Below are 24,781 nucleotides of genomic sequence, written 5' to 3'. Positions count from 1 at the left end.
GATATAAGTACGCTGGTAGTGCACTACAGGTAACTGAAGCCTTGGGGAGAGTGGAGAGATTGTACAAACTGAGGAAGAAGGTCCTGCAAGCAAAAGAGAAGAACAGAGGAGTGGAGGTGAGCAGTAAGCTTGGATTTTGTGGGTGATGCAGAAAGCCTAACCCAACCTTATGAAACTCTTCAAATGCTGGAATTTTTGGGGTTTCACAAGGAAGGAATAAATGGGACAACACATGACACCTGAACAGAATGTAAAGGACCTGAGGGATGGATCAGATGATTGATGACGATTGCATATTTTAGCTTTAATACTTCTTTTCACTGATTTCGTACAGCGCTTAACCGGCCAGATTTACGAGGGGCGGGATGGGGGGGGGGGGGGGAAAGGTGAGGGAGAAGGGGAGAAGAGAGGAGGAATGAGGTGGGGAGGCGAGAGGGGTTGGGGAGTGAAAGGAGTGGGGAGGGGGAGAGAAAAGGGGATCGTGAGAGGGAGGGGAAGGAGAGAGGAGGCAGAGCGATAGGGGACGACGGGTGGGGGAAAGAGGGATGGGGAAGGAGGGAGGGTAAGAGGCAGGGCCTATATGAAGAGCACGAGGAACATTTAAGCATTGCACCATGAAAAGTCACTCAATGTGGTAAATCAATCAAAAGTGAACAGATTTTCACACAATTTGTTTTCACCGAGGGTTTATCTATCCGAAGAAGACTGTTGGGTTACCAAAAATGAAAACAGAATTCAAATCAGAGATAAATGAATGTGTGAGGCTGCTCAAAGCAAAAAACACGTTTTCAACAAAGAAAATCCTTGACAAAATCATAAAATGCGATTTCTACAATTCTTATATCATCCAACAGCTTATAACTTCAGGTATGTGATGATATGCTCAACTTCAAACAAATTTTTATTTAGACACCTTTATGAGCAGAACACAGGTCAATAACATGTACCATGTAAGATCACTCACTCCGCGTCGTAAATTACTAAAAACGAAACGGATTTGAACCGAATATTTTTTTTTTCACCGAGCCTCAATCTAATTTAGCGACAACCATAAGTGAAAACAGAAATTGAATTGGAGTTGAATGAGGGTATGAGAGGCCATCGGGAAGAAAAACTACATTTTCACCGAAGGAAATTCTCCACAAATTCATAACACGCAATTAATACAAAAGCGATGGAGACAGCGATCCGTACTTATGAAGATCAGACATTCAATGATATGAGCAAGGAAAGTGAAAAAATAAATGTTGAGAACTTAACCGTGCAGAAAGCGTGGTGGCCTGAAAGAAAGAGAGACTGACTGTTTCTTCCTTTTATTACAAGAGTACAAAAAATCAGTTATGTTCAGTCATAAAGAAACAAAACACAATAAAAATGGTCTCAAGGAAAAGTTATCAAATCATCATCATCAAGTGTGCATATGACATTAAAAACCCACTTTTCTTTAAAACATGTTAAATTCTTGTTCATTTAAAAAAACCGGTACTCTAGCTTTAGTCTTGCATTTACAAGAGCCTTAAGGGTGAGCAGTACATCACATGACGAGTCAGAAGCGTTTCCCATTTTTTTCTTCCTGGATTTATAAATTGCAAACTTGGCCTGGCCAATTAAAAAATTCATTAAAACCACATTCCTAAGGGAAGACGGTCCTAAAACACCATAAATAAAAACATTGTGATTGAAGAGGGAACCAAGCTTCACAAAGCGTTCCTGAAGGAATGTAAAAAGAGGTTGCAATCGTTCACACTCCAGGTATATATGCGGTAGGGTTTCAATGGATGCACAGAAAGGGCATAGATTAGAGTTAGCAGTAGAAAACCGGTTCAGTAAAACATTATAAGGTAAAATCCAGTGTACAAGTTTCCATTGAATATCTCCAACATACTTTGGAGTAGGCAAGAGATAAAAACTTCGCCAATTGGGGCATTTGGGGGGTATTGGGGGTAAAACATCCCGCCATCGAAGCCTCGGGTGCCCAGAAAATGTTTTTGCGTATAAAATTTTAACGTACGCGTTGTACAGAGTTTTCTTTGGAAAGGCGGGAAGGGATAATGCAGTATCATCAGGGCTGTTCAGGCCAGGGGACAGATTAAGTGGCGGGCTGAAGACTAGGAGTTTGGGGAAGTCACCCGCTGTTTCCTCGGGGGAAGGGCCAAGTTCCTCGCAGGTATTACGATACGTTGTGGATATCCCTTGAAGGAACCGAGAGATGATCCTGACAGATTTTATTCCGGTTTTTTGTGCCACAGCGGCAGCACTCAGCCGGCAGCTCCCAGACTCTGTCATGAGGTCTTTCACTCGCAGCAGCTTGGCATCAACAAAACGTTGAACGAGTCCCCTATTATTCAAGCTGTTTTCCAGGAAGGGGTTGTAGCATAGGGGCTCATTCAACAACATTTCCATGTTGTATGTTGCCATTTCACGGGAAAAGGACAGGGCTTGCCAGGCGTTCATCACCCCTTGGTAAAAGGTGGGCAGCAAGGATGAATCGATTTGATGAGGGTTCATCAAGAAAAGTTCTCGGTCGTAACCCAGCTTGCATGTAAGTTGCAATATGCAGTTAGCCAGAGGCCTCCAGAGTAGAGCTTCATCTCCATATACAAGTTGGCGCACGATATGAAGCCGGAAGACCATAATCTGGCTGCGGATAACAATAAGACCTTGGCCACCTTCAGTGAGTGGTAAGTATGCCACAGGGGGTTGGAGCCAGTGTTTCCCGCTCCAGAAAAAGTCGACAATGCTCTTTTGCAGTGTAATAAGAAGGCTCTCGGGTGGTTGTAGGCATATCATCTTATGCCATAGCATAGAGGCGACAAGATTGTTAATGACGAGAGTTCTTCCGCGGTACGAAAGTTGAGAAAGAAGTCCTTTCCAGCGGGCCAGTTTTGCCATTACCTTGTCCGGTAATCCCACCCAGTTCTGCTGCTCAAAGGTGTTGTCTCCTAGGAAAATACCGAGGTATTTAATGCCACTTTTCTGCCAGTTCACTCCTCCTGGTAGGACAATTGGCGGGCAATCTCCAGGTCCTATCCAAAGGGCTTCACTCTTCTTCCAGTTTACCTGGCCTGAACAAGCCTGACAATATGTCTTTAGTGCCTGAGCCACCGCAGTGACGTCAGCACTATTTGTTATATAAATACAGACATCATCTGCATAGGCAGAGACTTTTAGCGGTGTGGTAAGAATTGATCCAGTGAAGCCAGAAATGTGCATACGTAATTGGAGCAGAAGAGGTTCGATGGCAAGAGAGTATAAAAGTCCAGATAGCGGGCAACCTTGCTGTACTCCCCGTTGTACAGCAATGGGGCTACACAATACTTGATTCATTTTAAGAACACTGGATATATTACAATACAAAAGTTTAACGTACGAGATAAAAATAGGTCCAAACCCAAAATTCTCTAAAAAGGTACATGTGGTCAATACAGTCAAAGGCTTTTCCTTGGTCAATGAAAAACAGACCAACATTCATATTAAAATTGTTACAAAACCGAATGGTATCACGGATAAGAAAGATATTATTAAGAGACTGTGCTTTCCTGACAGAGAGAGAGAGAGAGAGTGAGAGAGTGAGAAAAAGAAAGAGAGAGAGAGAGAACAGAGACAAGAGGGAAGGGGCCAGTCCATGGGGGCCGATTGGCACTCTGATCGTGACTGTGCTTTCCTGACAATCTGGGCAGCAGGTAATTGTAATATCGATAGTTGTAATATCGATAGTTTTATAATATCGTCGGTTCATCTTTTCAGTGGCCTCCCCCTGAATCTCCGGTTGCTGAATTCAGTCTTGTATACCCTTTGTAGGTTTGAGTCATCCTGACTTGTTACCATGTGACCAAACCAACTCAAGCATCTTGACAATATGACATCTTCATTCGTTTTTGCTACATTGAGTATGTTGCGCACATCTAGATTTCTTATCCTCTGCCGTCTCGTAACTCCCAGAATGGACCTCAAACACTTCATCTCGAAAACGAGGAGTATCCTCTTCTCTTCTTTTCTAAGAGTCCAAGCTTCTGATCCATAGATGGAGGTCAACAAAATGAGGGCCTTGTACAATCTCACTTTCAGCCTCTCGACACATACGACAAATTCCAAATTTTATCTCTAATCTACCAAATGCCTGTCCTGCCAGGGACACTCTATGCTGAAGATCCGTTGCACAGTTTGGGGCTTTACTCCCGAAAAGCTCAGAATTTCTTACATGTTCCACATTATGGCCGTCAATTATGATATTTCTGTTGTTGGCTGGGGTCATCAATTTGCATTTTCAGAATTCATCCTCAATCTCCACTTATTTCAGGCTTTCTCCAGCTCTTCCTTTGCCGACTGTAATTTGTCGAATACAGCAGACACAATTGCCCTATCATCCAGATATCTGATATCCTTCAACATTTTTGTCAGTCAGCCGAATTCCTCAATCTAGACTTTTCAGGTCTTTCATGACAATTTTAAGAAATATGTTTTTCAGGGTTGGGGAAATGATACATCCATGTCTAACTCCAACATCTTGAAACCATTCTACCAGTTATCCTCCAATGAGGACTGCACATTGTGTAGACTCAGACATGTTTTTATTGTTGAAATAATTTTCGGATGAACACCAATTTTCTTCATCGTTTTCCACAGGGCCTTCATCCACATTGAGTCAAAGGTTGCTTGGAAGTCGACAAAGTTACCCAGTTACCCACCTTACCCAGTCATACCCAGCTGCTCCTGGACTCGGTGTCCTTCTCTCCTGACAAGTTGGAGAAGTTTCTATCAAACCTTGACTCTGATTCTGCAACTGGCCCAGACGGCATCAGCCCACGAGTCCTATAATTCTGCCCTACCGCTCTTTCACATCCTCTCTCTGATTTCTTCACCCTCTCTTTTGCTCTAGCTCATCTGCCATCAGCTTGGAAATCAGCAAACATTACCACTTTACATAAGAAAGGTGCAAAAACAGATCCTTGCAACTACAGGCCAATCAGCCTGCTCCCAATTATCAGCAAAGTCATGGAATCCATTATTGCTTCGGATATCAAATCCTTCCTGTTCTCCAATGGCTTGATCTCTCATCATCAATTTGGATTCAGACAAGATCGTTATACTCTGGACATGCTGCTTCTGCTGTCTCAACAATGGACGGAGGTCCTCAATGCCAAACAGGAAATCAGAGCTGTCTCCCTTGACATATCACATGCCTTTGATACGGTCTGGCACCCCGCTCTGCTCACCAAACTCTCCTCCTATGGTATCCATGGAAATCTCCATGCATTGCTTGCAGACATCCTCTCTGGCTGCAGTCAACATGTGGCCCTGAATGGATTTCTCTCATTTCGCCCTTCCTGTTCAGGCTGGAGTTCCTCAAGGCAGTGTTCTGGGCCATGTGCTTTTTCTGGTCTTCATTAATAATATCTCCAACTATCTGGAAAATCTTCTCTATCTCTTTGCTGATGACTCCACTCTCTGCCGCTCCATACCTCATCCCTCAGATCGGCAGGCAGCAGCCTCCTCACTCTCTGCAGACCTGGACAAAATCACAGACTGGTCAAACAAGTGCAACATGTCTTTCAATCCTAACAAATCTCACACGCTCACTGTGTCTATCCGAAAATACCGTCTGGACCATCCTCCCATCTACTTTCTACCCATCTACTCTTCCGCTTCCGGTCCGGTCTGGAGAGGACGCTGGCGTTACTTGTTCGCCGCTTCTCCGACTGGGCCATTGTACATAGTTTGCTTTTCTGGTGGTCATGGCGGATTTTTGACCGTTGGGTCTGCCCTCTGCTCGGTCACGGCTCTGCTCCTGTCTTCGCCTGCCCGGCTCCTCCACTGTTTCCTCAGGCCCGCTCCCGTTGTTTGCGGCGGTGGCTGTTTGCCGCTGTGGTCTTGATTAGCGGCTGCAGTCGTTTGCCGCTGCGTTTGCCGCTTTGCCTCCTCGACCTTGGCCTCGTACTCGTCCCTTCGCTCCTGCCTGGCATGGCTCTGAGGTACTCCGCCGCAGGGCTTCTTCTGCTCGGTACCCGCTCCACCCCATCATGCATCTCTGCCATTAAATCAAATGGACTCCTCCGACGACCCAGGTACATTCACCGTGGCTCCGGTCGTAAGTTTGTTTATTTGCAATCAGGTCACTCCATCCCCGTCCTCTGGTCGGCTCAGCGCACTCTCACTCTTCGTCCCAGCGCACCTGGTCACAGCAACGCACACGATCGCACCTCCTGCCTACGAACCCTGGCTAAATCACCTGAATTCATCCCTGCTGTTCAAAACAACATCAAGCTCACCCTGTTCAACACCCGGTCCCTCAACAACAAATGCCTCATCCTGAACGAATACATCCTGGATAACAAACTGGACTTTCTCTGTCTCACCGAAACCTGGCAACAACCTCTGGACTACTACACACTTAACCTCACCACACCCAATGGATATTCCTACGTCAATAAACCACGCTCGGAGGGCCGAGGTGGTTGAATTGCCGTTATCCACCGTCAAGACATCAAGACCAACCTCATCTCCATCTCATCTGCTCCATCATTTGAACACCTGGCTTTAAAACTCTCTGGTCGCACGCAGTCAGTCATGGCTGTCGTCTACCGCCCTCCCAAACCACACCCATCATTCCTGTCTGACTTCTCCTACTTTCTGACCCAGCTATGTTCCCTCTCCCCCTCAATCCTCCTCCTTGGTGATTTCAATATCCACATGGACTCCACTGACTCCACAATAACCACTGACTTCACTGATTTACTCACCTGCTTTAACCTCACTCAACATGTCGACTTTACTACCCATATCCGTGGTCACATTTTGGACCTTGTCTGCTCCACTGGATTAAATTTGCACCATCTCTATGGCTCCGACCTCACCCTCTCTGACCACTTAGCCATCACTCTGACCATCAACATCCCCGCCCCAACACCAAGGCATTATCGCACAATCAACTTCCGTAAGCTAAACGCTCTTTCACCTACCTCATTCTCATCCACCCTCTCTGAAAAAATGTCCACTTCTCCCTTCATTGACCTCCACACCCCTTCCGACCTCACTGACTACTACAACCACACTCTCTCCTCCTGCCTTGACCAGCTTGCGCCTGTAAAAACCAAAACAGTTTCTTTCACCCATTCTGCTCCCTGGTTTACCCCTGAACTCCACCTGATGAAAACTCGTGCTCGCCAACTTGAAAGACTCCGCAATAAAACGGGTCTCACAGTTCACTCCCAAACCTACAAGGACCACCTACAACACTACAAAGATGCCCTCTCCCGCGCCCACTCTGCCTACTACTCTCAAATTATCCACTCTGGCTCCGGAAACCCAAAAGCACTCTTCTCGACAATAAACAAACTCCTCCGCCCCCTGAACACCACCACCCAGTCATTCACAGTAGACAACTGCATCTCCTTCCTCTCTTTCTTCCAACGCAAAATTGACAACATCTACAACAGCTTGACCACCGCCGCACCCGCTCCCCCTCCAACCACCTGCCCCCCCTTGTCCTGCCATCCCCTGTCTCGGTTCTCCCCAATCTCCCCTACTGACCTCTCTGAACTCCTCATAGGAATGAAAACTGCCACCTGCACTCTTGACCCCATCCCCTCCAGCTTTGTCAAAGCCTCCCTCCCTGCTCTCTCTCCACTGATCATTGCAACAATAAACTCCTCCCTGTCTACAGGCATCGTCCCACCTTCCCTCAAAATTGCTGCTGTTACCCCCATTCTAAAAAAACCTGGTCTAAACCCTGACACCCTAAACAACTTCAGACCCATCTCCAACCTACCCTTTCTGTCAAAAGTTTTGGAACGCGCTGTAGCCACTCAACTCAAACATCATCTCTCTGCCAATAACCTGTATGAAACATTCCAATCCGGATTCCGGTCCAACCACAGTACTGAAACTGCTCTCCTCAAAATCACCAATGACCTTCTCCTCTCCTCTGACGCTGGCAACCTCAACATTCTCGTCCTCCTCGACCTCAGCGCTGCCTTTGACACCATCGATCACACTATCCTCCTCACCCGACTTGAATCCACCTTTAACGTTACCGGCACTGCCCTCTCTTGGATTAAATCATACCTCTCTGACAGATGCCAGTTCATCTCCATCAATAACTGCAAATCCCCCACTGCTCCCCTCCCCCAAGGTGTCCCCCAAGGTTCAGTTCTTGGCCCCCTCCTCTTCATCCTTTACCTGTCCCCGCTCGGTCACTTAATCCGCCGTCATGGTCTCCAATTCCACTGCTTCGCCGATGACATCCAGCTTTTCATCTCCACCAAGTCCGTCTCCACCGACACCCACTCTATCCTGACAAACTGCATCACTGAAATAAAATCCTGGCTTCAAATCAACTTCCTCAAGCTTAACTGTGATAAATCTGAAATAATCATCATTGGCCCAAAAACGCTCACAAAATCCACCCATAACTTTGCCCTCAACATCGACGGTATCCCAGTATCCACCTCCCCTCACATCCGGAATCTTGGCGTCATCTTTGACCAAACCCTTTCCTTCGACAAATACACTAAACAGATCACAAAGTCAGCCTTCTTTCACCTGAAAAACATTGCCCGTCTCCGCTCATCCCTCTCCTCCACGGCTGCAGAAACCCTCATCCACGCCTTCATCACCTCCCGTCTGGACTACTGCAATAGCCTCCTCTGTGGTTCACCCTCAAAAATCACCAATAAACTCCAATACATTCAGAACTCCGCTGCCCGTCTACTCACCCATTCCCGGACCCGTGACCACATCACCCCCGTCCTTTACAAGCTTCACTGGCTCCCCATCCCCCAGAGAATCCAGTACAAAATCCTCCTCTTGACATACAAAGCCCTCCATAACCTGGCCCCATCCTACCTGGCTGACCTCCTCTCCAGACACACTCCCACCCGCAACCTCCGCTCTGCTGGTACCAACCTCCTGACCCCCTCCATCCGGACCAAATTCAGATCCTGGGGGGACAGGGCCTTCTCCATCGCTGCTCCCACCCTCTGGAACTCACTACCTCACACCATCAGAGACTCCTCCTCACTCACCACATTCAAAACATCACTAAAGACCCACCTGTTCAACACTGCATTCAACATTCAACCCACAGCATTTAACCCCTGACTATCTCTTCTCCTTCTCCCTCCTTTTGCTTTAAATATTTCCCTATTGATTCTTGTCTTTTTGCAATTGTTGTTTTCATGTATTGTTATGCATTATGTTTGCCACTCTGTCAAAGCGCCTTTGGGCTTCTGGAAAAGCGCTATACAAAATAAATGAATTATTATTATTATTACTTTCTCAACAATCCTTTCCATTAAGTTCTGTCACTCAACCTTTTGGGTCTCACTATCTGCTATGATCTTTCCTGGGAAAATCACATTTCCAAGCTGGCCTACTAAGCCAGACACCGACTGGGCATCCTCCGTCATGCGAAGTCCTTCCTTGGCACACCTGAGCTCCTCAACACATACAAAGCTTTCATCCACAGCTGAATGGAATAATGCTCTCCCCTCTGGGCTGGTGCTCCTGCCTCACACCTAGCTCGGCTTCACGCTGTTGAAACCAAACCTTTCAGAATCATTGGAATCTCCCGTGATGAAGCTGACTCTGTGGGCCTCTCACTCGCTCACTGCAGTAGGCTTGGTGGTCTTTCTGTCTTATATCGATTCCTCTCCGGCCTAGCTCCCTCAGCTCTGTCTGTGCTCTGTCCCCCAATTATTCCTTCAGGTCACACAAGATCTGCCAGCAACCCTCTACTGGTGAAACTGCCAAAATCAAAACTCTCTGCTCACCTTCACTCTTTAATTCCTCTTTTCTCCCACCTCTGTAACAAACTCCCTCACTCTCTTCAATGCCACTCCTCCCTCCAGGTCTTTAAAACAGCTGTTCACCACCATCTCTTATCTCCCCCCCCCCCCCCCCCCCCATCCAAAACCTTGATCTTTTTTACACCCATAAATTCACCCCAGATCCACTTTTTTGAAATACCGACTTCTTTCCTGGAAGTCCTAGCAGTGTCAATTTGTTTTTATTTCTCCCACCTCCTCCCCTTCCTGTCCCCTAACCCCCATGCCCGCTCCCTCCTACAGATATCCCGATGTCGCTGTTCTCAAATGTTGTACTTGTGTGCTTCCCTCTCTCTCCCCATCTTGTCTCCCACGCCCTTTATTATATGTTTTACGTGTCTGTTTATGTTTATTTGTGATTAATGTTAGCTCTTACACGAGCCTTGATCTTGTATATAAAAGAAAAAAGTGAAAGTGCAATGGGACCTTATACTCCTGGCTCTTGGGGGGAGTTCGTGGCCATCGCAAAAGTACAAAGTCATGCATGATTTTATTGTTGTACATACCAAGACCTTTCAAAAAAAATTTGGGTGACAAGCCCAAATCTGTATAGATTTTGCTACAGAGGGCGCTTTTCAAAATGGCCGCCATTAGTATTACTTTTGACCATATCTTGGTCTGTGAGAATCATAGAGACATGATATTGGTGCCTAAACCTATGTTTTCAGGGTCAAGGAACTCAATAAGACCAATAACAATTACATTGGCTCCTTCGTTTGGGGCAGCCATCTTGAATTTCAAAATGGCCACCATTCAAAATCGCAGTTGTCCATATATCAGTCATCAAAACACATAGACGCCTGATGTTTGTTGTTGTACTCATGCATTTAAGGCCAAGGAATCCAATGATAAGAGTATAATAATACAGTGGTTCATTTGGTTGAGTTATCAATTATCATGTAACCTAAAAATCCACAATGACGTCCAAAATGGCCACCAAAACCTAACGGCTAAACTTGAAATGACTCTAAATCAATGATTATTTACCATCACTGTGATTTGATGAGAGGTTGATAGTCTGCTCAAGCTTCTGATCACCGCCAACTACTGTGAAGCGACCAGGCTTGTCCTTAATTGAGAAGGAATGACCCTCAGAGAAGTTCCTGAAGACAGATGGTGCTGTTTCAGGCAGACTCCTTGCATCTTCTAGGTACACTGTGCCCCAGCGAAGGTAATTAGTTGAGTCCCAAGCAGCAACCTCATAGAGGGCATGTTGCATTGCATCAAGATGTAACTCCCATAATCCTTCTCGGTCAGCTCGCAACAGATCAAGAGCTATTTCATGTCGTTTCAGGAACTGACACCAGAATTGTAAGTTCTCATTTGTGGATGATCTTGTCTTGATGAAAGTCTTCAGATCATCGATTAGCTTTGAAGAGGACATTTGGAACTGCTCCAAGAGCTTCTGACTCTCTGATACATTTCCACTGGCTGTGCTTTTCTTAAGCTGATCTAGAATTTCTAGTTCATGAGAATAGTTTTCGGCTCCTTTATCTGCAAATAACTCCTTGTACAGCAGGCGTTGTATTGATTCAGCTAGGAGTTTTTGCGCATCCAGTGAACGACTGTAATGTCCTGCATTGAGAATAGAGTTCTGGATCACCGTTGGCCCATACACTCCAGCTTCTAGCCACACATTTTCTGCACCACTTCCTTGTAAACTCTTTCCAGTGCATTTAAGCAAAGTCTTGACTGTGTGCAATGTCCCAAGACATAGTACGAGACTCTTGAATTCCGCTGGTCGCAGCAGCTGGATCTCCTTAGCCATACAGTACACCTTTTCATCTGCATAAACGGGAAGCTTGCCCTGGACCAGTTGTGATCATATTGCTACCAGATTCTTCATCTGTGTGTACACAGCACTATACAATGTGATGGGATATGGCAGAACAGGTAGGAATGCTACTTGCTTGAGTGGAACTTTTTCATCTGTCCAGACGGCATTACTAGCACTCCAAGAAGGCATGGTCTGCAATTGAGGGTAGATGATGCAAGGAACCTGGTTGTCTTTGACCTCAAGATTAAGACGTCCAATTGACCACGCAATGTCAGTGAGCTTCTTTTCTTCTGTGTTCTCAGATTCGTAGAGTTCATCATTGCCCTTGAAGGAACTTGGAATGTCAGGTCGTTTCACAGGTGCATGGAAATCTTGAAGAATTTGGCATGATGTTCCCTTAAAAGCCTGCGGGCAATGTTCGACCAGTGTATCGGACCGTTTGGGCTTAAATCTCTGGGAACTAGGTTTGTCCTGGAAAAGAACGCAGACTGTGTCATGCTCAGACACATTAGCACCTTCATGATCCCAGTTGTCAATGGCTGCTGATGTGAATTCTCCAGGATCAAAATGAGCTGGTGGTGCAACATCCTGCCTATTCTGCTGTGCAGTGTAGGTTGCATGTCATATTGATATCGTCGCAGTTCTCCATAGCTTAGCGCAAGCCCTTGACGATTCAAGATAATGGTGAGGATTTTCCCTCCGTGCCCGAGACTTTGAGCTGATTCAGCATTCATTACATGCATTGGCGTTCTCCTTCTGCCACAATGACATACATAGTACATTAGTACATAGTCTGAAACAGAGCTTGGATCTTCCTGCAACGTTGAGCAGAGAGGCAACCATCAGCAGTCTGTTTGGAATCACTGTTAATCCGACCCTCACTATTCTCTGTTTCACATGCATCGTCATCTAACGCTTCATCATCTACATCTTCTGCTGTAGGATCTGTTTCCGTCATTACAGCTTCAGCTGCCTTGGGGTATGTCTCGGGGTTGAAATTGTATAAATATCCTAAAAACCTAAGTATCGGTTCTGGCATTCTCAAACTGGAGCATGCATGTTTTAGATCTTGAGCATCACATAATCTATCATCTAGGTTAAAATCATGTCTATCAAGACTTTGCCGTAGAACACTGGCGCAAACCTGTACAGGATCAATGGAGCGAATACGCTCTGCCAAAACATCTGCTCTATTACATGGCACACTATAAACCATCAAAGACTTTCGGAACTGGTCAGGATATGTAAAATCAATGCTAATACCAAAGTGTCTCAAAAAAAAAATCTTCACATCTCTATTGCGAAATTGATGCTCGTCCTCCACAAGTCTATTCAATCGGTCTCTGATTATACTTAGTTCATAGCCATTGCCACTTTTCAGTCCCTCTTCTAACTCAGAAACGATATCACTCCATGCACGCTGCTTGGGGTTCAGCTCTGATGTATCGCAGGTTGAACGTTGAGCATTCTCAAACTTTTGGATGTATGATGTCATGCACTGTTTGTGAAAATACAAGTCAGCTCCAAAAACTGCATGCTCATCCTGGAGGTCACACATTCGACTGAAAATGTTATCCTGGAAGAAGTTTTCTGCTTGTAAAAGTGAAGTAGCACAGTTCGACTCAGATATACGATATTTCGTGAAGTCCCGGTTGTGTGACTTCTTGTTACAAATGATGCAGTTCATCGAGTAGTTGACACTATATGCATCTGTAGGATTTGGAGGTGAACGTACAGCGGAGTGAGCACGAGTGGCAACCCCATGTGGACTGCCAAATTCTTCTGAGGATAGCGATGCTTTCTGTGATGTCCCTCTTTCCTGGATGTGTCTGAGGAGATTCGCATTGGTGTACTTCTTGTAGCACTGGTTGGAAACATGATAGAAGAAGTCACTCTCGGCTGGCATCAACTTTATGCATTTTGTTACAGAGTTGTTTCGTATGTCACTAGCTTCCCGTATTCGTTTACACCCGTTGGGTGTGCTGATCAGTTTTCCCTGCGTTGGCTCTTGACAAATTACACACTTTGTCCGGTCAAAATCACCAACTCCTGTCCCCGAAAGCTGTACAAATTCCATTGCTGATTGTGGATTAGGGCTTGTATTAGGTTGAAGGAACTGCGCTCCAACGCGAGTCGAAAGAATTGACGCGACCAAAGACGGAATTCGTCCGAGTTGCTTTATTGAAACAAAACAGCTCAGGTATTCTGACAAGCCCGTTTTTCGGGCAACAATATATATACACATTTATGTCGGGAAGTTTGCCCGGCAAAAGCTATACCGGGCATGCCCGGGTATCAAGGGCGAGCCTTGGAAAGGCGAGTCTGGACCTGCCCGGGCGTGTTTGGCTGCGGCCTGGCAAGTCGAGGCTGGGCGTGCCCGGGCGCTCTGGGCGAGCACTGGAAAGGCGATAGCGGGCATGCCCGGACGCTCTGGGCGAGCCCTGGAAAGGCGATAGCGGGCATGCCCGGACGCTCTGGGCGAGCCCTGGAAAGGCGATAGCGGGCATGCCCGGACGCTCTGGGCGAGCCCTGGAAAGGCGATAGCGGGCATGCCCGGACGCTCTGGGCGAGCCCTGGAAAGGCGAGAGCGGGCATGCCCGGGAAAGACGAGCCCGGGCGTGCCCGGGAGGTTCGGGCGTGCCCGGGAACAGTGAGTCCGGGCATGCCCGGGAGAGGCGCGTCTGGCCGTGTTCTGGCCGGTGCAAGGCGATTATGTACATCCAGCGGTAACCGCTACACATGCCCCTCCAGAATCGACCTGCACCGGCAGGGTCAATTTAAGGGGGATCCGGATGACCCGGCCGAAGCGACCCCTGGAGGGTCGTGGGGAGGGGTCTGACGTGGTGGTGGGTGGTCGAGCGGGGGGAACTGTGGACGGGGGGCGGCCTCGCCGCGGAGGAAGGGCCAACCGTGGTGGTCGGTCGACGTCCATGTGCGCCGGTTTGAGGCGGTCCACAGAAATCCGGTCCGGCCGGCCGCCGAAGTCGACGATGAAAGACTTGTCGCCCCGTCGCAGGACCCGGAAGGGCCCGTTGTACGGCGGCCGGAGTGGCCCCCGGTGCGCGTCATGACGCACAAAGACGTACTCCGCTGTGCGAAGCGCCGGGGGGACGTAGGACTGGGGGCCACCGTGGCGGGACGTCGGCACGGGGGCAAATCGTCGGGCGGCCTCCTGGAGGTCCGAGCGCTGGCGAGCGGCGGACCAGGGACTGGTAGCGTCAGGCACGAATTCGCCCGGGACGCGGAGTGGCTGGCCGTAGACGAGCTCGGCGGCGGACGCCTGGAGGTCTTCCTTGGGGGCCGTGCGAAGGCCCAAAAGGACCCACGGCAGCCGGTCGGCCCAACCGTCGTCCTGAAGGCCGGCCATGAGTGCGGCCTTCATGGAGCGGTGAAACCGCTCGCACAACCCATTGGCTTGGGGGTGGTAGGCCGTGGTGCGGTGCAGCGTGACCCCCAACGAACGGGCGACCGCGCCCCAAAGCTCAGACGTGAACTGTGGGCCGCGGTCGGACGAGATGTCCGCTGGTGCGCCGAAGCGCGCGACCCAGGTGGCGATGAACGCCTGCGCCACGTCGGTGGTGGTGGTGGAGGTGAGGGGCACGGCCTCCGGCCACCTGGTGGTCCTGTCCACCATGGTGAGCAGGTGGGTGAACCCCCGCGAGGGGGGCAGGGGACCCACCAGGTCCACGTGTACGTGGTCGAAACGCCGTTCAGGCACGGCGAAAGGTGCCAGCGGGGCCTGGGTGTGGCGGTGGACCTTGGCTCGCTGGCAGGCCGTGCAGGCGTTGGCCCAGTCGCGGATGTTGTGTCGAAGGCCGTGCCAGACGAAACGCGCCGACACCAGCTTCTGAGAAGCTTTCCGGCCCGGGTGAGAAAGGCCGTGGATGGAGGCGAAGATGCGGCGCTGCCAGGAAACGGGCACGATGGGGCGAGGCTGGCCCTGGGAGACGTCGCAGAGCAGGACGGTGCCCGCAAAGGGGATGTCGGCCAGGCGGAGGCCCGTGTCCGCCACGCGGAGTGCCTGCACCGAGGCATCGGTGGTCTGGTCGGCCGCCATGAGCGTGAAGTCCACGCCGAGGTGGACCGCGTTCACGCTGGCCCACGAAAGGCAGTCGGCCACGGCGTTGTCTTTGCCGGCGACGTGCTGGATGTCCGTGGTGAACTCCGACACGGCGGAGAGGTGGCGCTGCTGGCGGGCCGACCACGGCTCCGTGACCTTAGCCATTGCGTAGACCAATGGCTTGTGGTCGACGAAAGCCGTGAACGGGCGGCCCTCCAGGAGGTGTCGGAAATGGCGAACGGCCAGGAATAGCCCGAGCAGCTCGCGGTCGGACGTGCTGTAGTTTAACTCGTTCGGCCAGAGTTGCCGGCTGAAAAAAGCGAGTGGCTGCCAAACCCCGTCCACCCATTGCTCATGGACGGCGCCCACCGCGTAGTTGGAGGCGTCCGTAGTGAGGGCGATGGGCGCGTTGAGCACCGGGTGAGCCAGCAGCGTTGCGTCGGCGAGGGCCCGTTTGGCACTGGCGAAGGCCGCGTCCATGGCCGCGGACCAAACAATGTCATGCTTGGCCGGCTTGCCCCGGAGGGCCTCGTAAAGGGGCCGCATGAGCTGAGCAGCGCGGGGCACGAATCGGTGATAAAAATTCACCATGCCGAGGAACTCTTGGAGGGCCTTGATGGAACGGGGACGCGGGAACGTGGTGATGGCCTCGACCTTGGTCGGCAGCGGCACGGCCCCGGTCTTGGTGATGCGGTGGCCCAAAAAGTCAACGGTCGTCGCGCCGAAGTGGCATTTGACCGGGTTGACAATTAAGCCGTGCTCGCTGAGGCGACCGAACAGTGTTCGGAGGTGGAGGAGGTGGAGGTGGAGGAGGAGGAGGAGGTGGAGGAGGTCCAGATAGACGAAAAGAAACGGCAGGTCGCGCAGCACGCCGTCCATCAAGCGCTGGAACGCCTGGGCCGCGTTCTTGAGGCCAAACGGCATCCGCAAAAATTCGAACAGGCCGAACGGCGTGATGACGGCCGTCTTCGGGACGTCGGCCGCCCGGACAGGTACCTGGTGGTAGCCCCGTATCAGGTCAATTTTCGAAAAGATGACCCGTCCCACCAAACGGGCGGAAAAGTCCTGAATATGCGGGATCGGGTACCTGTCGGGGGTGGTAGCGTCATTGAGACGGCGGTAGTCGCCACACGGGCGCCATTCACCCCCCGGCTTTGGCACGATGTGCAGTGGCGAGGCCCACGCGCTATCGGAGCGCCGCACGATGCCGAGGTGCTCCAACGCGTCGAATTCGGCCTTTGCCACGGCGAGCTTGGCTGGGTCGAGGCGGCGGGCCCTGGCGTAGACCGGCGGGCCCGTAGTGGGTATGTGGTGCTCGATCCCATGCCACACCGCGACGGCCGAAAACGTCGGCCGCGTGAGGGCCGGGAATTCCACGAGCAGGCGAGCGAACTCGTTCGTTGCCGGGAGGGCGCACGCCAGTTCGGTCGGCGCGGAGCTGCTCATTGTGCACGCCAGGGAGCTGAAGGTCTCGGCGTGGACAAGGCGACGTCGTTTGACGTCGACCAGCAGCCCGTGCGCACAGAGGAAGTCGGCGCCCAGCAAAGCCACGGGGACGCTGGCGGTAACAAAAGTCCATTGAAAGCGCTGGCTGCCGAAGCAGAGGGTGACGACGCGTGGGCCGAAAGTGCGTATGGCCGAGCCATTAGCAGCGACCAAAGAGGGGCCGCAAACTGCGTCCAGCCTGTCCTGCTCGGAGGCAGGTATGACGCTCAGTTGGCACCGGTGTCGCACAGGAAACGCCGTCCAGACGCTTTGTCCCGAATAAACAGCAAGTTGCCCGAGTGGCCGGCGCTCATGGCTGGGAATGAACGCCGGCCCGGCCGTTTCCCGACCTGCCGAAAGTGCACGGGGACCGGCACGTCCGAGCCTTGTGTCCGAACCTGGCGTGGTAATAACACCACGCCCGGTCAGGTGGAGGCCCCGGCCGTCATGTCGGAAGCGGGCGGTGCGGCGTGGCGGCCGCCAGTTGCACCGGCAGTTCGGCCTCCAACCGCGCAGGGCGCTCGGGCGTCGTGGGCGTCGCCTCGGACGGCGGCGGGCTCCAGGTAACCGCGCCGATGTGCTGGCCCGCCGAGGAGATCTTATCGGCTTCCCTGGCGAGGGCGCGGGAATCCGTGATCGACGTGCCAGCCAGGGCGAGGCGTACCGGGTGAGGCAGCTGACGGAGGAACAGCTCCCGGAACAGGAATGCCGGAGAGTGCTCGCCGAGCAACGAGAGCATATAGTCCATGCGCTCGGACGGGCGCGTGTCGCCGAGCTCGGGCAGGTCAAGCAGGCGCCGTGCGCGTGCTGCCGGTGAGAGGGCGAAAGCGCCGAGGAGGAGCGTCTTCAGCGCGTCGTATTTGTCAGCAGCCGGCGGGTGCTGGAGGAGGCTCAAGGCACGGGCCGCGGTGGCGGAACCGAGCGCCGCCACAACATGGTGGAAGCGGGTGTCGTCCGCGGTGATGCCTCGCAGGGTGAACTGGGAGTCCGCCTGGGCGAACCAAACAGCCGCGTGAGCCTCCAAGAAGGTAGGCAGTTTAAGCATCACTGCCGTATCCATGTCGGTAGGTCACCAATGAAGGAACTGCGCTCCAACGCGAGTCGAAAGAATTGACGCGACCAAAGACGGAATTCGGCCGAGTTGCTTTATTGAAACAAAACAGCTCAGGTATTCTGACAAGCCCGTTTTTCGGGAAACAATATACATACACATTTATGTCGGGAAGTTTGCCCGGCAAAAGCTATACCGGGCATGCCCGGGTATCAAGGGCGAGCCTTGGAAAGGCGAGTCTGGGCCTGCCCGGGCGTGTTTGGCTGCGGCCTGGCAAGTCGAGGCTGGGCGTGCCCGGGCGCTCTGGGCGAGCACTGGAAAGGCGATAGCGGGCATGCCCGGATGCTCTGGGCGAACCCTGGAAAGGCGATAGCGGGCATGCCCGGACGCTCTGGGCGAGCCCTGGAAAGGCGATAGCGGGCATGCCCGGACGCTCTGGGTGAGCCCTGGAAAGGCGAGAGCGGGCATGCCCGGGAAAGACGAGACCGGGCGTGCCCGGGAACAGTGAGTCCGGGCATGCCCGGGAGAGGCGCGTCTGGCCGTGTTCTGGCCGGTGCAAGGCGATTATGTACATCCAGCGGTAACCGCTACACATGCCCCTCCAGAATCGACCTGCACCGGCAGGGTCAATTTAAGGGGGATCCGGATGACCCGGCCGAAGCGACCCCTGGAGGGTCGTGGGGAGGGGTCTGACGTGGTGGTGGGTGGTCGAGCGGGGGGAACTGTGGACGGGGGGCGGCCTCGCCGCGGAGGAAGGGCCAACCGTGGTGGTCGGTCGACGTCCATGTGCGCCGGTTTGAGGCGGTCCACAGAAATCCGGTCCGGCCGGCCGCCGAAGTCGACGATGAAAGACTTGTCGCCCCGTCGCAGGACCCGGAAGGGCCCGTTGTACGGCGGCCGGAGTGGCCCCCGGTGCGCGTCATGACGCACAAAGACGTACTCCGCTGTGCGAAGCGCCGGGGGGACATAGGACTGGGGGCCACCGTGGCGGGACGTCGGCACGGGGGCAAATCGTCGGGCGGCCTCCTGGAGGTCCGAGCGCTGGCGAGCGGCGGACCAGGGACTGGTAGCGTCAGGCACGAATTCGCCCGGGACGCGGAGTGGCTGGCCGTAGACGAGCTCGGCGGCGGATGCCTGGAGGTCTTCCTTGGGGGCCGTGCGAAGGCCCAAAAGGACCCACGGCAGCCGGTCGGCCCAACCGTCGTCCTGAAGGCCGGCCATGAGTGCGGCCTTCATGGAGCGGTGAAACCGCTCGCACAACCCATTGGCTTGGGGGTGGTAGGCCGTGGTGCGGTGCAGCGTGACCCCCAACGAACGGGCGACCGCGCCCCAAAGCTCAGAGGTGAACTGTGGGCCGCGGTCGGACGAGATGTCCGCTGGTGCGCCGAAGCGCGCGACCCAGGTGGCGATGAACGCCTGCGCCACGTCGGTGGTGGTGGTGGAGGTGAGGGGCACGGCCTCCGGCCACCTGGTGGTCCTGTCCACCATGGTGAGCAGGTGGGTGAACCCCCGCGAGGGGGGCAGGGGACCCACCAGGTCCACGTGGACGTGGTCGAAACGCCGTTCAGGCACGGCGAAAGGTGCCAGCGGGGCCTGGGTGTGGCGGTGGACCTTGGCTCGCTGGCAGGCCGTGCAGGCGTTGGCCCAGTCGCGGATGTTGCGTCGAAGGCCGTGCCAGACGAAACGCGCCGACACCAGCTTCTGAGAAGCTTTCCGGCCCGGGTGAGAAAGGCCGTGGATGGAGGCGAAGATGCGGCGCTGCCAGGAAACGGGCACGATGGGGCGAGGCTGGCCCTGGGAGACGTCGCAGAGCAGGACGGTGCCCGCGAAGGGGATGTCGGCCAGGCGGAGGCCCGTGTCCGCCACGCGGAGTGCCTGCACCGAGGCATCGGTGGTCTGGTCGGCCGCCATGAGCGTGAAGTCCACGCCGAGGTGGACCGCGTTCACGCTGGCCCACGAAAGGCAGTCGGCCACGGCGTTGTCTTTGCCGGCGACGTGCTGGATGTCCGTGGTGAACTCCGACACGGCGGAGAGGTGGCGCTGCTGGCGGGCCGACCACGGCTCCGTGACCTTAGCCATTGCGTAGACCAATGGCTTGTGGTCGACGAAAGCCGTGAACGGGCGGCCCTCCAGGAGGTGTCGGAAATGGCGAACGGCCAGGAATAGCCCGAGCAGCTCGCGGTCGGACGTGCTGTAGTTTAACTCGTTCGGCCAGAGTTGCCGGCTGAAAAAAGCGAGTGGCTGCCAAACCCCGTCCACCCATTGCTCATGGACGGCGCCCACCGCGTAGTTGGAGGCGTCCGTAGTGAGGGCGATGGGCGCGTTGAGCACCGGGTGAGCCAGCAGCGTTGCGTCGGCGAGGGCCCGTTTGGCACTGGCGAAGGCCGCGTCCATGGCCGCGGACCAAACAATGTCATGCTTGGCCGGCTTGCCCCGGAGGGCCTCGTAAAGGGGCCGCATGAGCTGAGCAGCGCGGGGCACGAATCGGTGATAAAAATTCACCATGCCGAGGAACTCTTGGAGGGCCTTGATGGAACGGGGACGCGGGAACGTGGTGATGGCCTCGACCTTGGTCGGCAGCGGCACGGCCCCGGTCTTGGTGATGCGGTGGCCCAAAAAGTCAACGGTCGTCGCGCCGAAGTGGCATTTGACCGGGTTGACAATTAAGCCGTGCTCGCTGAGGCGACCGAACAGTGTTCGGAGGTGGAGGAGGTGCTCGGCGCGGGACGTGCTGGCGACGAGGATGTCGTCCAGATAGACGAAAAGAAACGGCAGGTCGCGCAGCACGCCGTCCATCAAGCGCTGGAACGCCTGGGCCGCGTTCTTGAGGCCAAACGGCATCCGCAAAAATTCGAACAGGCCGAACGGCGTGATGACGGCCGTCTTCGGGACGTCGGCCGCCCGGACAGGTACCTGGTGGTAGCCCCGTATCAGGTCAATTTTCGAAAAGATGACCCGTCCCACCAAACGGGCGGAAAAGTCCTGAATATGCGGGATCGGGTACCTGTCGGGGGTGGTAGCGTCATTGAGACGGCGGTAGTCGCCACACGGGCGCCATTCACCCCCCGGCTTTGGCACGATGTGCAGTGGCGAGGCCCACGCGCTATCGGAGCGCCGCACGATGCCGAGGTGCTCCAACGCGTCGAATTCGGCCTTTGCCACGGCGAGCTTGGCTGGGTCGAGGCGGCGGGCCCTGGCGTAGACCGGCGGGCCCGTAGTGGGTATGTGGTGCTCGATCCCATGCCACACCGCGACGGCCGAAAACGTCGGCCGCGTGAGGGCCGGGAATTCCACGAGCAGGCGAGCGAACTCGTTCGTTGCCGGGAGGGCGCACGCCAGTTCGGTCGGCGCGGAGCTGCTCATTGTGCACGCCAGGGAGCTGAAGGTCTCGGCGTGGACAAGGCGACGTCGTTTGACGTCGACCAGCAGCCCGTGCGCACAGAGGAAGTCGGCGCCCAGCAAAGCCACGGGGACGCTGGCGGTAACAAAAGTCCATTGAAAGCGCTGGCTGCCGAAGCAGAGGGTGACGACGCGTGGGCCGAAAGTGCGTATGGCCGAGCCATTAGCAGCGACCAAAGAGGGGCCGCAAACTGCGTCCAGCCTGTCCTGCTCGGAGGCAGGTATGACGCTCAGTTGGCACCGGTGTCGCACAGGAAACGCCGTCCAGACGCTTTGTCCCGAATAAACAGCAAGTTGCCCGAGTGGCCGGCGCTCATGGCTGGGAATGAACGCCGGCCCGGCCGTTTCCCGACCTGCCGAAAGTGCACGGGGACCGGCACGTCCGAGCCTTGTGTCCGAACCTGGCGTGGTAATAACACCACGCCCGGTCAGGTGGAGGCCCCGGCCGTCGTGTCGGAAGCGGGCGGTGCGGCGTGGCGGCCGCCAGTTGCACCGGCAGTTCGGCCTCCAACCGCGCAGGGCGCTCGGGCGTCGTGGGCGTCGCCTCGGACGGCGGCGGGCTCCAGGTAACCGCGCCGATGTGCTGGCCCGCCGAGGAGATCTTATCGGCTTCCCTGGCGAGGGCGCGGGAATCCGTGATCGACGTGCCAGCCAGGGCGAGGCGTACCGGGTGAGGCAGCTGACGGAGGAACAGCTCCCGGAACAGGAATGCCGGAGAGTGCTCGCCGAGCAACGAGAGCATATAGTCCATGCGCTCGGACGGGCGCGTGTCGCCGAGCTCGGGCAGGTCAAGCAGGCGCCGTGCGCGTGCTGCCGGTGAGAGGGCGAAAGCGCCGAGGAGGAGCGTCTTCAGCGCGTCGTATTTGTCAGCAGCCGGCGGGTGCTGGAGGAGGCTCAAGGCACGGGCCGCTGTGGCGGAACCGAGCGCCGCCACAACATGGTGGAAGCGGGTGTCGTCCGCGGTGATGCCTCGCAGGGTGAACTGGGAGTCCGCCTGGGCGAACCAAACAGCCGCGTGAGCCTCCCAGAAGGTAGGCAGTTTAAGCATCACTGCCGTATCCATGTCGGTAGGTCACCAATGAAGGAACTGCGCTCCAACGCGAGTCGAAAGAATTGACGCGACCAAAGACGGAATTCGGCCGAGTTGCTTTATTGAAACAAAACAGCTCAGGTATTCTGACAAGCCCGTTTTTCGGGAAACAATATACATACACATTTATGTCGGGAAGTTTGCCCGGCAAAAGCTATACCGGGCATGCCCGGGTATCAAGGGCGAGCCTTGGAAAGGCGAGTCTGGGCCTGCCCGGGCGTGTTTGGCTGCGGCCTGGCAAGTCGAGGCTGGGCGTGCCCGGGCGCTCTGGGCGAGCACTGGAAAGGCGATAGCGGGCATGCCCGGACGCTCTGGGCGAACCCTGGAAAGGCGATAGCGGGCATGCCCGGACGCTCTGGGCGAGCCCTGGAAAGGCGATAGCGGGCATGCCCGGACGCTCTGGGTGAGCCCTGGAAAGGCGAGAGCGGGCATGCCCGGGAAAGACGAGACCGGGCGTGCCCGGGAACAGTGAGTCCGGGCATGCCCGGGAGAGGCGCGTCTGGCCGTGTTCTGGCCGGTGCAAGGCGATTATGTACATCCAGCGGTAACCGCTACACATGCCCCTCCAGAATCGACCTGCACCGGCAGGGTCAATTTAAGGGGGATCCGGATGACCCGGCCGAAGCGACCCCTGGAGGGTCGTGGGGAGGGGTCTGACGTGGTGGTGGGTGGTCGAGCGGGGGGAACTGTGGACGGGGGGCGGCCTCGCCGCGGAGGAAGGGCCAACCGTGGTGGTCGGTCGACGTCCATGTGCGCCGGTTTGAGGCGGTCCACAGAAATCCGGTCCGGCCGGCCGCCGAAGTCGACGATGAAAGACTTGTCGCCCCGTCGCAGGACCCGGAAGGGCCCGTTGTACGGCGGCCGGAGTGGCCCCCGGTGCGCGTCATGACGCACAAAGACGTACTCCGCTGTGCGAAGCGCCGGGGGGACGTAGGACTGGGGGCCACCGTGGCGGGACGTCGGCACGGGGGCAAATCATTGGGCGGCCTCCTGGAGGTCCGAGCGCTGGCGAGCGGCGGACCAGGGACTGGTAGCGTCAGGCACGAATTCGCCCGGGACGCGGAGTGGCTGGCCGTAGACGAGCTCGGCGGCGGACGCCTGGAGGTCTTCCTTGGGGGCCGTGCGAAGGCCCAAAAGGACCCACGGCAGCCGGTCGGCCGAACCGTCGTCCTGAAGGCCGGCCATGAGTGCGGCCTTCATGGAGCGGTGAAACCGCTCGCACAACCCATTGGCTTGGGGGTGGTAGGCCGTGGTGCGGTGCAGTGTGACCCCCAACGAACGGGCGACCGCGCCCCAAAGCTCAGACGTGAACTGTGGGCCGCGGTCGGACGAGATGTCCGCTGGTGCGCCGAAGCGCGCGACCCAGGTGGCGATGAACGCCTGCGCCACGTCGGTGGTGGTGGTGGAGGTGAGGGGCACGGCCTCCGGCCACCTGGTGGTCCTGTCCACCATGGTGAGCAGGTGGGTGAACCCCCGCGAGGGGGGCAGGGGACCCACCAGGTCCACGTGGACGTGGTCGAAACGCCGTTCAGGCACGGCGAAAGGTGCCAGCGGGGCCTGGGTGTGGCGGTGGACCTTGGCTCGCTGGCAGGCCGTGCAGGCGTTGGCCCAGTCGCGGATGTTTCGTCGAAGGCCGTGCCAGACGAAACGCGCCGACACCAGCTTCTGAGAAGCTTTCCGGCCCGGGTGAGAAAGGCCGTGGATGGAGGCGAAGATGCGGCGCTGCCAGGAAACGGGCACGATGGGGCGAGGCTGGCCCTGGGAGACGTCGCAGAGCAGGACGGTGCCCGCGAAGGGGATGTCGGCCAGGCGGAGGCCCGTGTCCGCCACGCGGAGTGCCTGCACCGAGGCATCGGTGGTCTGGTCGGCCGCCATGAGCGTGAAGTCCACGCCGAGGTGGACCGCGTTCGCGCTGGCCCACGAAAGGCAGTCGGCCACGGCGTTGTCTTTGCCGGCGACGTGCTGGATGTCCGTGGTGAACTCCGACACGGCGGAGAGGTGGCGCTGCTGGCGGGCCGACCACGGCTCCGTGACCTTAGCCATTGCGTAGACCAACGGCTTGTGGTCGACGAAAGCCGTGAACGGGCGGCCCTCC

The 24,781-nt window shown here is 55.1% G+C and overlaps 1 long non-coding RNA gene across 1 annotated transcript in view; it reads left to right on the top strand.

Annotated features, from left to right (window-relative positions):
* Nucleotides 1-40: 40 nt before the first annotated feature.
* LOC137416736 (uncharacterized) overlaps nucleotides 41-24,781 on the top strand; it is a 71,246-nt gene continuing 46,505 nt past the window's right edge. Inside the window, exon 1 of the long non-coding RNA XR_010982329.1 lies at nucleotides 41-116. This is a non-coding gene — a long non-coding RNA (uncharacterized LOC137416736). The remainder of the gene's footprint in view (nucleotides 117-24,781) is intronic.

Source organism: Myxine glutinosa, chromosome 4, assembly GCF_964187855.1.
Source record: "Myxine glutinosa chromosome 4, kmMyxGlut1.1, whole genome shotgun sequence".
NCBI classification, from domain to species: domain Eukaryota; kingdom Metazoa; phylum Chordata; class Myxini; order Myxiniformes; family Myxinidae; genus Myxine; species Myxine glutinosa.
This window is presented reverse-complemented; position numbering and strand designations above follow the sequence as displayed.